Consider the following 14,641-nt stretch of genomic DNA (forward strand, 5'->3'; position numbering starts at 1 on the left):
ATTGTTTATTTTCAGTATGGTGGTCACTTGAGGTGGTTCAGGTCCTGGTGAGGGATCGGATTCGGGCTCTGGAGCCGGACTCATGGATGATCAGATGCAAGAGTTTATTTCGTCTGAGATTACCCATGACATTCTGGAGTAGACTCCTGTGATATTTGGTACGATCAAGGAGGGCATTATGGAGTTGTTGGATGAGCGTTTGTGCGCATTCCGTACCGAGACGAAGGCTATGGTGGGTGCACGCTCTCTGAATTTCTGAGAGTTTTGTGCATGTGGGGCTCCTGAGTTCTTCATGAAGAAGGACCCCATTGTTAGCAGGCGGTGGTTGCAAAATTTGTTCCCAGAAAACATGATAAAGATATTATCAAAGCATTTCTGAAGAAATGTATTTTGTTTATATTAAAACATTGGGATGTCATCATCAATACAGAAACATAAGCATAAACAGACCTTACATTCATTTACACTAATGATTTACATCTCCTTTAATCTCTCAGTGTAATGTATCTTCATATTGACACCTGCGATACAAATAAACGGAGTGGTTCAGGTTGGAAAACCAAGTGAGTACATAGGGTTTTCAACCCACAATAATATAATTATTATGTTTAGTCATCAAACAATTAACCCAACTTCCCATTCCCATTATCTTCTTTATTCTTAAGGATCTACCCTAAGAATCATATATTCTTCATTCGTTCATTCCTAAGGAATAGGCACGAAGTCCATCGCTGCCAGGGTTTATCTAACATATACTAAGTCCATAGTTGTCGATGTTATCTATTAGGCACTAAGTCCATAGTTTCCAATGTTCATTTGTAAGGCACTAAGTCCATAGCTGCCAGGGTTTTTAGAGTACATCTGGTGAACACGTCGTTCACAACACCTACATGTTGCGAGCCTACTAGCGTTCCACTAGACTGTCTAGAATAGTCTATGGTTGTCATCTATACTATGCTAAATGACTGGATCATCGTTAAAGTCAAGGCTTCTTATCATCTTTCACCTCTCATCAACTATATCATCTTTCATCTCTCATCATTCATCTACCCATATTTACCCAATATATTTATTTATAGGTATAAAAATACATATACAGTTTAAATCACGTAAAACATGTATAAATCGTTCATCTAGCATAGATATCAGGAACACAGATAATAAGCGTATATAGCATGTAATTTATATTAAATACTTCATATCTATTTGTAAGATGAAAGTAACTATGCACTCACTTGTTAAAGTGACGATTCAAAATTCTGGCAGCGCTTCGCTTCTAACAATTGTCTTTTCCTTTGATGTAACCTAGTATTATTATCACTAAGTTTTAGTCTATTATATATTGCGACTAATAATTAGTCTAGATTCCTCATTAACTCAAAGTCTACTTTCATGATCTATCAAGTAAGGAACAACCATGTAGGATCATATCGGAGGTAGGGTCCGTTTGGTATACCAAGTATACTGTTTGGAAATCCCACTTTAAACACCTCACTAAATCACAACCTAGACATCATCCCCGTAAGTAGATTAATCAGTATAATGACTTGGAATCACTGATAAATCTTGTATATAGGTTCAAAATAATGATAATGAACTTAAACATAAGTTATACTTAAAGTAGGGTAATCATAACTCACTTACAATGGGGTTTAGCGAGGAACCGGGCTCTACGCGGGCAGAAATTCTGAGACAAAATCTCTTCTTCTCGGGGCTTTCCAGCACTCCAGGACTCGCTTCTAACACCTAGGAGGTGCTAGGGAAAGAAATAGAGGCTTTGGGGGTGTTTGGGAGAGAATGGGTGAGAAAGGTGTGAAGAATGAAGTGATTTGCGCCTTCTATTTATAGGCTGTGAATATGCCGAACGCGAGGAGTTCCCTAGCTGAACACTGAGCATTCGTTGGCCACATGTCACCATCTGCCGGCAAGGAATGGGGAGGAAGCAGTGGCTCAGATCGTGCCACGTGTCACACGCTGGTTACTCCAAAAACTAATTATCTTCTAAAATTCGTAACATTTGCATACGAGCTTCGTTTTTGACGTTATTTATATCAACGCGTAGGTATCGACAGGATCTACAAGTTTCGTTTAGACTCCGTCGGCTAATTTTGTGACATCCCCAAATTCACGGCCAGAAAAGACCGATTTAATTTATGCTTTTAAAATAATCTCAGAGTAATCCTTTGATTAAAAGAGTTGCGGAATTTGTTCCCAAAACGAAATATGATAAAATAAGATTTATCAAGGCATTTCTTAATGAAATGTATTTTTATTATATAACAAAACTCGGTATGTCATGTTCCGATACAGACCAAAAGCATAAATGGCACATTATAAGCCTTACAACAGTTATATACACTACACGCCTATAATCAAAATATCTTGATAAGTCGTTCAACTTATGCTCTCACGCTACTACCTGTAATACAAAGAAAACTGAGTGGGTCAGACTTGGGAGCTTGGTGAGCGTATAGGGTTTTCAACCCACAATAAATAAATTTATTAATTTCATCAAACAACAATAACCCGATTACCCATTCCCGTTATCCTCACTTTACGTCCCTAAAACAACTATCACAAGGGACCTAGTCTAAGGATTTTCATCGGGGCGACAACACTGCTTTAGGGGTTTCCCAACAACTTATGTCAAATAAGGCAACCATGTGGGGGATGGAGTACAGCAAATGAACACCCAAGCTCATTAACACCTACATGTTGCGAGCCTACCAACGTTCCACTGGACTGTCTAGAAAAGTCCGTGGTCGTCATCCATACTCCGCTAGATGACTGGATCACAATAACATCGAGGCCTCTCATCATTTTATTTCATCACACATCAACTATCTACCCATGTTTTACCCAACATATTTGTAGATAAAAATACATATACAGTTAAATTTATTTAAAAATCTGTATAAATCATTCATTCATTATCCATCGCAAATAAATAAATAATATATAATCACATAGCACGTATTTTATATCAAATACTTCATATATATGTGTAAGATGGAAGTGACTATACACTCACTTGATTTAACGATAATCGGGCAGCACTTCGTTTCCTAAAACAATTGTTTCTAATAAAACCAGAAGTTTTATTGAGAAACCGGGCTCTGCGAGGGTTGGACTTCAAAACCGAAAAGATAAATTTTTCGGGGTCTTCGGGAACTTTGGAACGTATTTCGGGCTTTAAAAATGATACCGGGGCTTCGGGGGAAGTCAAAATAATAAAAATATTGAATTTGGGTGAAAAAGTGGCAAAAATCTCATTTTACCCGGGAAGGCTCGCAGCCTTCCTATTTATAGGGCGAGATTGCGAGGGTCGGCCGAGCAGGGTGAGTCAGCGAAGGCAGGTGGTCGCAGCAATAGCAGCATCAGTAAGAACACATACCTGGCGCTGCGCGGACCTCCTCCGCTGTCAGCTGGAAGGCTCTCCCGCGAGCTTTGGCGCCTCGGCCTTCGCTAGCCGACTCTCTACAGCTCGAACGGCAGCAGGGGCAGATCCCTGTGATGCTCCCTGGGCTGACCCCCGCAACTGCGGACACTCGGCCTTCCGGTGTCCGGTCTGGTTGCAGTGAAAATAGACTACAAACCCCTTGGGGCAATCCTTGGCCATGTGCCCCTCCTTGCCACACTTGTAGCAAGACCCTGCTCTGCAAACCCCCTCATGACTCTTGTCGCACTTGCCACAAGTGCGGCTCTTCTGGTTCCCTGATCTCGAATCGGCAGGCTTGGCCCGCTTGGCTGCCGGCTGGGACTGTGCCGGTCGCCGATCCCTCCCTTGAGACTCCGCCTCCTCCCTGGCCTGAGTCTCGAGCTCAATTTCCCTCTTCCGGGCTTTTGCCTGAAGCTCGGCAAATGTCCGGTACGACGAGTTCGCGACGAACTCGCGGATGTCTCTCCTCAAAATACTCAAATACCGACTCATGCGTACCTGCTCGGAAGACACGTGCTCAGGGTAGAACATCGCCCTCTCATGGAACATCCTGGTGATCACTGTAACAGACTCGGTACCCTGCTTGAGGGTCAAGAACTCCTGGGCCAAACGTTCCCTTTCCACCGGGGGAACGTACTCATCACGAAACATAGCGGTGAACCTCTCCCAGGTCACCGCGGCAAGCTCTGCAGAAGAGTAGTGCGCTGTCACAAACTTCCACCAGTCCTTCGCTCCCAAGCGAAGCTGGTTCAGCGCGAACCGAACTCTCAGATGCTCCGGACAAGAACACGTATAGAAGCATCCCTCAATATCAAAAATCCATCTCATCGCAGCGATCGGATCCTGCGTCCCATCAAACTCTGGTGGCTTCGTGTTGCTAAACTCTCGGTACAGCAACGAGTCACCCCCCTGCGGTCTCGCAGCAGCGACGGCTGCGGTGGCCGCAGCAATAGCAGCATCAGTAAGAGCAGCGTACCGCTCATCAAAAGTCTCGATCAGCGTGGTCTTGATAGACCCGAACATCTCTGGTATCTCAGCTCGAATGGCCGCAGCCACCTCCTCGTGAATCAACCTACGAATCTCCTCATCACTGGTACCACTGGTACCACTGCCTCCTGGGTGGTGGCGCGTCCCAACCATGATGTCTCTGAAATACAACACAAAAGAAATCAGAGACTCGCTCGAGTATACTCGCACTCGATACTCAACCCTACTTGCTCTTTAGTACCCTAAGGATTCTTACTTGGACTCCTCACCGATCCGGTGTTTCCAGTAGTACGGGCCCTTATACTACCTTCCACAACGCATCGGTATTCACCCCAAGTCCTCCTCCTAGGATCCCAGATCACAAGTACTCTATATCTCACTAAACTCCGGTTACTCTCCGGTAGACCACTCATAAGCTCCTCGCTGCTACCTACTTACTCTCGAAGTATCTCATAGTAGCAATAACTCCTAGGCTAAGGCATCACAAATCAGGCCCACTCTAGTCCTAACCATGAATACCTAGCCTACTCTAGCATACATAACATACTACATAATATCTCATAACACATAATGTAAGGGTATTTTGGGAAATCACCGTTCGGGCGCTGGCTGATCGTACACACTGCTCTGCTCTGCTCTTTTCAAAATCTCTTTACTCTTTTAGGAAAATTTTGTTTATTTCAAAAAATTCCTCAAATCCTCAGTTTGAGTTCAAATGCGCTCGAAGGTGCATCCGAATCCCTCAAACCAAGGCTCTGATACCAACTTGTAACAACGTAATTTTTCAAAACAATTTTTTTGACTTTTAAAGATACAATTTCATTCATAAATATTCTCAAATCTCAATGTATCACATATCGAATCCATAAAAACACATCCCAAGATCAAATGTATAAAACTCCAATAGTGTGTACTGATCATGTCGGCGCCTTCCCGCGATCCTCACTGGTACCTGAAACACATAACACAAAACATTGTAAGCATAAATGCTTAGTGAGTTCCCCAAAATACCACATATAACACATAATAGCCACTCGAGGCTGTAACTTTGTGGACCCTCCGGTCCTAACTCTGTGGACCCTCTGCCTCTGGTCCTAACTCTGTGGACCCTCTGGTCCTAACTCTGTGAACCTTCCGGTTCTACTCTGTAAACTCTGGAACATACACGACATGAATCACATAGAAATAATGCAGTGTATCACAATCACATAAATAACATACAAGATACTCTGTCACATAACTCTAATTACCACTCTAGGTAAAGTATAGTGAGAAGGCTCACCTCGGGTAACTCGGTAAATCTCGAGCCCGGTAAAATCTGGTCTAGCCCCCGCCTAATCACATAGAATAAGCACTATAATCAATACAACTCTCAAGGCTAGACTAACCCCCCTCTTAGTACTCTCAGAAGGGTAAAAGACCATTTTACCCCTCTCGTGGCTCAAAGACCCTAACATTGACCAAACCCTAAAAGTCAACAAAAGTCAACGGTCAAACTTTGACCTAGACTCGTCGAGTGCACTAGTGTGACTCGGCGAGTACCTGCGTGTCCTCTTCGTCCCTGGTCCTCACTCGACTCGCTGAGTCAACCCTACACTCAACAGGTTATTACAGATCGTGAATCGCGGGGCAACCCGACTCGACTCGTTGAGTCCCTTATGGGCTCGGCGAGTTCCTCCCATGACATCCCTCATTTGACCTCCTCAGGTCAGATCTGTTTCTCTAATCTATAGATCTGACTTCCCCATGACCAATAAACACATAAAGGTCGAATCTTGCTACACATGCAATGCCCCCAAGGCTTATTTTGGTGAAATCCCTTCTAACATGGCAACCTATGTCCATTTCCTCCATAGAACCACATAAAGCAGCATGGTTCAGGCTCTCTGGACCTCAAAAGGTCCAGATCTAGAGTTTAGCACTCAATGGGACACTATACACAACTAACCAAGCCATAAAAGGGTATAGAAAACCCTAAATTCAATGCCATTAAGCAAAACAGGAGGATAGGATCGAATAGCTACCTCAAACTTGAAGATCCAAGCTGAAAATCCACTGAAATGCAATCCTCTTGACCTCCCCTTGCTGGAAACACTTTCTCCTTTGCAAAATCACACCAAAAATGATCAAAAAGGCTCAATCTCTCTCACAACTCGCTCACAATCGCTAGGGTATCTCTCTCTAGACTGGTAGCCGCAAATGGAGGCCATAAAGGCCTTTAAATAGGGCACAGACCCCGAGAATGAGGGTTTCAATTCACAGCGCGGACTCGTCGAGTCCACCCTTTCCGACTCGTCAAGTCCGTTCATTAATCCAGTCAGCAGTCGCGGTCTTACTCGACGAGTCTACGACTCAACTCGTCGAGTCCCTCTCTTTTTATCAAAAATAAATGATAAAATATAATACCTGGAATTCCGGATGTTACAATTCTCCCCACTAGAATCAGACTTCGCCCTCGAAGTCTTACTCCACAAACAACTCTGGATGCTGCTCACGCATCTCTAACTCCGACTCCCAAGTCAGCCCGGACCCTCTCTGATGTTGCCACTGGACCTGCACCAGGGGCACCTCCTTGTTCCTCAGAACGTTGATCTTCCAATCCACAATCGCAAATGGTTAATTGATTTTGTAAAGGATTTGGACCTGCACCAGGGGCACCTCCTTGTTCCTCAGAACCGTGGGCTAGAATTTGATTTTGTAAAGGATTTGGGCCTTAAGGAGGCAAAATTTAGTCCTTGTGGAAGGAGGTAATGATGGTTAATTGATTTAACCCTTGAATTGTGTTTTGGGTCGAAAGGGTATAAAGGGAAAAGTCATAGACCGGGTTCTTGCATGAAATATGGATTTTTGTTTTGAGATGTTTTTAGTACAAGATATTTAGATAATATTCTGGGGCTATTCAATACAATTCCGTGGATATAAAGATCGTCGAAAACGGAGCTGGAACAAAGAAGTTATGACTGTTAGAAGTTAGGAGGGTTTTGGGTTTATCCTAGTATGCTGGTCGTACAGGGTGTACATTGGGCATACTAGGCAAGGATGATCACGTAGATTCAACCTGGTACGCTGGGCGTACCAAGAGTACGTTGGGCGTACGCAATCAGAATCCAAGCCCTAATTTCAGGGTTTTGAGCCTTATTTAAGCTCCTTAACTTCCCCAAACCCTTTACATTCTCAGCCTCCACCTCTCTAACGTTCTCCCTTGAAACCCTAACCATAGTTTGATCCTTGTGAGCAAAAGAATGTGTTTTTAAGTGCTTTGGAGTGTTCTTGGTGTATCTTGGAGAATAAGGAGCTCATTGGAGAAGTGTTGGTTGCATTGGAGTTTGTAGATTCATACCTTTGTTCACCTTGATCTTTCTTTTGGAGGTATAAAGCTTGAATCTTGATGATGCATTTGTTAGATCTAGTTAGTTTTGGGTGTTATGAGCTTTTGGTCACTTTAGTGTATAACGTTTAGATCTTGAAAGTTTGTGACCTTTTTATAGATAAAGTTGGAAACTTTATCCATCTAAACATCATATTGATTCAGATCTAAAGGTTGGAGACTTGGACTTAATGGATTAAGTTGAGAGAGATGCACTTTTGGTCCCTTTGAGACTTAAATACTAGATCTTGGTTGTTTGGACCATCCTAATGGATAAAGTTGGAAAATTTATCCGTTATGGAGCTATTAGGAACCATAAAAATGTGATCTTGGTCCTTCTATCCTTCCATGCAAGAGTTATGATGTCTTAATGAATTAATAAGTTAGGGTTTTAGCTTTTGGACCTTTTCTATCCATGGAAAGTCATAAAGGTGGAAACTTTATGACTTAAGTCGAAGTTTCGAGTCTAGATATGAGCTCTGGATAAAAGGCCTTAATGGATAAAGTGCTTAATGGAGGAGTGAGGACATGTCGCGTACGCTGGTTGTATTCAGCAGCCTTGGACATTGACTTTTGTTGACTTCCGTTGACCGTTGGCTTTTTTACCAAGTTTGACTTTGGGTCAAACTTGAGGGTTTTGGACTGTTGATTAAGGTTTTTCCTGGTTGTGATGATTAGTGGATTCACGGGAGCAAGCAATGTAGAAGGGAGCATATCGAATTGTTTCAAGGTTCTTTGATTCAGGTGAGTTTTGCCTCCTTGTACCCGTGGGTCGAAGGCACCAAGGTCGGCCCACTAGTTTTGTTTATCGTTTAGTGGAGGGATGTCATGGGGATTGTATATAGTAATGTAGGATAGACTGAGGACTCTTGATCTAGGATTTCTTGCCTGTTCCTTATTTGGTTGTGGCTCTAGAGTAGGATCACCTGTCCGAGGGTCTATCTCACCTCTGAGTATATATTGTTATGCATTCCTTGGATTTTTGGTATTTAGTATGTTACTGTGCTGTAGTGATCTGTTAGATTTGTATCCTGGTATATAGGATGTTGTTATGTTGTAGTGATATGTTAAATCTGTATCTTGGTATATAGGATGTTGTTGTGCTATAGTGATCTGTTAGATATGTGTATATATCCTTATATGATAAAATGTTGTAGTATTGGTATACTGGTTATCATATAGTGGAGTGCCCTAAGCTTTGTATGTACGGTATGTGGTATTTTGGGGAACTCACTAAGCTTTGTGCTTACGGTTTATGTTTAAAATGTTTTCCAGGTACTTTTGGTTCAAAGGGGAAGGGCCCAACATGACGGCACAACATCCACCCATGTTCTGTATTTTATGATTTTGGATTGTACTTTGATAACTATTTTTTATATTAACATACTTTGATGGTTTTTGAAATGAATGGTTGATGGTTTTGGTTGATTTAAAAACAAAATTTTTTACTTAGTATTTTTGGGACGTTACAAGTATAAAGGCAAGTTGGCTAAAGTGAAGGGTAACCACAAATGTTATGTACGATAAGAAAGTCTCGTTAATACTAAAGGTAAAATTCTACAAAGTACCAGTTCGACCTACTATGTTGTACGTTTCGAAATGTTAGCTAATGAATAAGGAGAAATATGGAAGTTACAAAAGCAAGGATTGTTGGAGGAAATAGGGTTTATGTTGGAGATCTGGATACACATTGGATTGTGTAAACACTTTCCGAACTGACATTTCTACCCTATGTCTGGGTTGCATGAAATTCAGCCTAGATAATCCAAGAGGACACTTACGAATCTAGGCACAAAAATCGTAAGCCAAATTGCTAGAAGGATTCTATGTTCGTTTGAAGAAAAAAGAGCTAATGATTACCTATCTCTTCTCAAATAGAAGAGTCGTTTATATAATAAACGAGATTTAGGGTTTGCCTCTTAGGGTTGGCCGTCATGGTTTACTTTGGAAGAAATTCAAGAAATCCGAAATTTAATGAAGAAATCAAGGGTTTCCAAAACTGACGAATTTCGTCAGTTTTACGATAATCACCCTCAAGAATTCGATTTCCCCACTATGTTCCCATATGTAAAAATCGGAGACCTTTTCGGGCGCTTCCCCAAACCCCTCGTGGCTCCGCCCCTAGATGTGACATCCCCAATTTCACGGCCATAAAAGACCGACTTGTTTATGCTTATTTAAAAATCAGAGTATCATTTCTGAAAAATAATATTGCGGAATTTGTTCCCAGAAAACATGATAATGATATTATCAAAGCATTTCCGAAGAAATGTATTTTATATATATTAAAACATTGGGATGTCATCGTCAATACAGAAACATAAGCATAACGAATTATTACAAGCCTTACAGTAATTAAACTAGTGGCCTAATACTCATTGAATCTCTCAGCAGAATGTATCTTTCATATAGCCACCTGTGATACAATAAACTGAGTGGGTCAGGTTGGGAAACCTGGTGAGTACATAGGAATTTCAGTCCCACAATGTGATAATAATGTATATCTCAAACCTGCAAAACCAACTATTATCATTAACACTGATATACCATATTTCTAAAATAATTTATCCCATCCCGTCGATTTCCACTTACGGATCCTATACAACGATCTTACAAGATCTAGCCTAAATGATTAATATAAACAACGAAATGATGACGCTGCTTTGGAAATTCCCTGTCAGCAAACGAGGATCAATAAATACATCAAATGAGGGGGAATGGAATAAGTTTCACCACGAACCTCCGTTCGTAAAAACAACAAGACAATTAAGTCACGGGTGGTTATCTAGATAACTGTGCCTAGCAGTGCTCTGACACCGTGAGGTATTTTACCCCCAGACTCACCCTATCCGACAATATAACATCAGACATACCTAGTAGTGGTCTTTTACTGACACACTCTATTAGGAAGACTACGAAGTTCCCTCAATTACTTTGTGAAAGGAAATGCTGACACACAATGGTCATCAAAAGAAAAAGTATGGGAAATACTAATAAAGTACTCCCGTACGCTCCAGTACTCCGACACATAATAGTGTCAAAAAGGACTTTGTACATGACAGTACTTCTGGCACATTATAGTACCCTGGTATGAGTAAGACCCGTACCCCATAACATAATAATACCCCGACACAAGCATCACCTAAGATACAGAGCTTTGAAAAAGACTTGGTACATAGAAAGTACTTTTGTACGTAGGACATACTCCAACGATCATCAATATCCTCGAACAGAGTTTCTACTCTCTATTACGATCACACACGTACCCTTAATAAGATGCTACCCAATACCCAACCTTAATTGAACTAAGCATCTCTTTTAAGTTTTATTTTATCACTAGGCAAGCCTACAATGCTTATAATCATCATTCAATACCAACTCTGTTTCGGCAACACTATCATAATTTAGTGTAATATTTTATACATAGTATTAATTATTAACATACATTTATCTTCTCATTTATAATACTTCTATTATTATTATTATCATGTAAATACATCTCAACACATATAGAACCATGTCTGGTTCGCATAACGTATATCATCAAATATACATATAACACATATTTCTAGATAATAAACATATAACTCACATATAAACTTTCAACATATATTTAATACTTTTATTAATACTTGTATTAAAATCATGTTCATGAAATGGACTATACACTCACATGTTAAAGTGACGGTTCGAAATTCGGGCAGCGCTTCGCTTCTAGCAATTGTCTTTTTCTTTGACGAAACCTAGTATCATTATCACTTAGTTTTAGTCTAATATTTATTGCAATTAATTATTAGTCTAGATTCATCATTAACTCAAAGTCTACTTCAATATCTATCAAGTAAGGAACAACCAGGTAGGATCATATCGGAGGTAGGGTCCGTTTGGTATACGAAGTATACTTCGTATACTGTTTGGAAATCCCACTTTAAACACCTCACTAAATCCAGCCTAGATATCATTCCCGTAAGTAGATCAATCAGTATAAGGACTTGGAATCACTGATAAATCTTGTTTATAGGTTCATAATAACGATAATGAACTTAAACATAAGTTATACTGTAACGCCCCGATTCTCAGGTACCGATTTTGATATAAGATTTTTCTTGATTTCAAGGTATACTCGACGATTGGTTGCCCGACTCATCGAGTAGCAGCGGGTTGGGCCACGTGTTTAAGTGACCTACTCGCCGAGTCCAAGAATGGACTCGATGAGTAGGTGTTGGGGATGAAACCCTAATTTTCGGGGTTTTGCACCCGATTTAAAGAACCATAAGCCTCCTTCAGCCTCTTTGCAGTCTCTTGGGAGCTCAACAAAACCCTAATACGTGTGTGTGCTCCATTGTGTGTTTTAAGCTTTGGAAGAGGATTCTTGGTGAGAAGAGCTTGGGGAAACAAGTGGATTGAAGCAAGGAACTCGTGGGAATCAAGATCTACTTCAGTTGGCATCTCTTGGGAAGGTATTAAGCTGTTATCTTAACCCCATTTCATTCTAGATCTCTTTTGGGTGGATCTGAAGTTGTAACTTCAGATCTGGACTCTCCTTGGTCTCTAGGCCCATAAAGTTTTCAGCTTTGGCAAGCATGAACCTTCCCTCTAGTGTGAGACTTCTTTGCAAGCTTGGTTTTGTCATTTTAAGACTTTAGACCTTTGCATGCACGTAAAGTTTGCAACTTTACGTGATAAACATGCTCTGGGAAGCTGGATCTGCAATATGGAACCTTACATGGCTTAAAAAACATCTGTATGGATGAAGGACTGAAGGGACTAGGCGAGTTGCATGGTCAACTCGGCGAGTCCGATGAAGATATTCGTGGGCTCGCTGAGTTAGTTGGGTGACTCGGCGAGTCGGATAGGGTTTTTCCCAACCCTTGGACACATTTGAACTTGGCAAGTTGTAAGGGAAGCTCGACGAGTTGGCCAATGAGTTTACGACCGCAAACCGTAGGAACTCGACGAGTCACTCTAGTGACTCGGCGAGTTGAGAAGTTATGCAAGGAACTCGGTGAGTAGCTAAGGGCACTCGACGAGTTGAGGTCAACATGGATTATTGACCTTGACCTTTGACTTTGACTCTGACCAGTTGACTTATGGGGGAATTTTGGGAAATTGGAAATTTATGAACATGGTTTGATGGTAACTATAGGTGGTGGAGTTCGCGTCGGTGATCCGAGAGGTTGAGCTTATCTTTCGAGTCGACAGTTGCGAGGTGAGTTATCCTCACTATATCAACAGGGTCTAAGGCACCAAGGCCGACCCTTTATGGATTTGTATCCGGATTATGGCATGATATGTTTATTGATTACATCCTGGTAGTTAGGATGGTGATATGCTTATGCTTAGTGGCCTGGTTAGGTCGGTGTCCTGGTTATAGGATGATGCTATGTTAGTGACTGGTTAGGTCTGTATCCCGGTTATTGGGATGTTGCTATGATTAGTGATCTATTAGATCAGCTTGACTGTTATATGATATGAGCTAGCGTATGATAGTTATGTGCACATGTTTGTCGATTGGGGGTTGGGTTGAGGCGGTCCTACTTTGTGCTGTAGGCCAACATACCCGATGAGCGGTCTGTATAGGCTGTAGGCCCTTCGAGGCGGTCCAGTCATGCCGAAGGCTCGGGAGTGGTGCAGATAGGCTGTAGGCCCTGCAAGGCGGTCCAGTCAGGCTGAAGGCTCGTCCGACATGTTGTTTTGTATTTGTTGATACGATATGACTATGGTTATATGAGGTTGGTATTTTGGGGATAGCTCACTAAGCTTTCGGGATTACAGTTTTAGTTTATCGTTTCAGGTACTTCAGGGGATCGCGACAAGGCGAAGGCATGATCGTACAACTCCTCATGTTTTGTTTATGTTTCTGGGAAAACTCTGATATAGACTATTTTGAAAAAAAATCTGTAACAACTGTTGGTTTTAAATGTTTTGAAAAGTTTTAAATTTGGCTTGGGTTTTATGGGTGTTACATATACTTAAAGTACGGTAAGCATAACTTAACTTACAGGTGGTTTTGCGAGAAACCGGGATCTGCGCGAGCAGAACTTCTGATCCGAAAGCTCTTCTTCTCGGGGCTTTCCGGCGCTCTGGGTGTGACATCCCCATTTTCACGGCCAAAAAAGACCGATTTTGTTGATGCTTTATAAAAATCAGAGTGCCCTTTTTAATAAAAATGTTGCGGAATTTGTTCCTAGAAAAACATGATAAATACGTTATCAAAGCATTTCCGAAGAAATGTATTTTTATTCATTTTAAAACATTTGGGATGTCATTGTCAATACAGAAACATAAGCATAAACAGAACTTACATTCATTTACACTAGTGATCTACACCTCTTTAATCTCTCAATGTAATGTAACTTCGTATCGGCACCTGTGATTCAAATAAGTTTGAGTGGGTCAGGTTGGGAAACTTGGTGAGTATATAGGGTTTTCAACCCACAAGAATATAATTATTATGTTTAAACATCAAAAAATCAACCCAATTACCTATCCCCGTTATCTTCTTTACTCTTAAGAATCTACCCTAAGAATTAGTTATTCCTCATTCATTCATTCCTAAGGATCATCCTAAGGAATCAACACGAAATCCATCATTGCCAGAGTTTACTCAACAGGCACTAAGTCGCATAGTCGCCAGGGTTTAGGCACCAAGTCTGCATGGTCGCCCGGGTTCAGGCACCAAGTCTGCATGATCGCCGGGGTTTAGGCACTAAGTCTGCATAGTCGCCAGGGTTAGGCACCAAGTCTGCATGATCTCCGGGGTTTAGGCACTAAGTCTGCATAGTCTCCAGGGTTAGGCACAAAGTCTGCATGATCGTCGGGGTTTAGGCACTAAGTCTGCATAGTTG

This window comes from Lactuca virosa, chromosome 3 (assembly GCF_052849685.1).
Source record: "Lactuca virosa cultivar CGN04683 chromosome 3, Lactuca_virosa_CGN04683_v6, whole genome shotgun sequence".
NCBI lineage: Eukaryota > Viridiplantae > Streptophyta > Magnoliopsida > Asterales > Asteraceae > Lactuca > Lactuca virosa.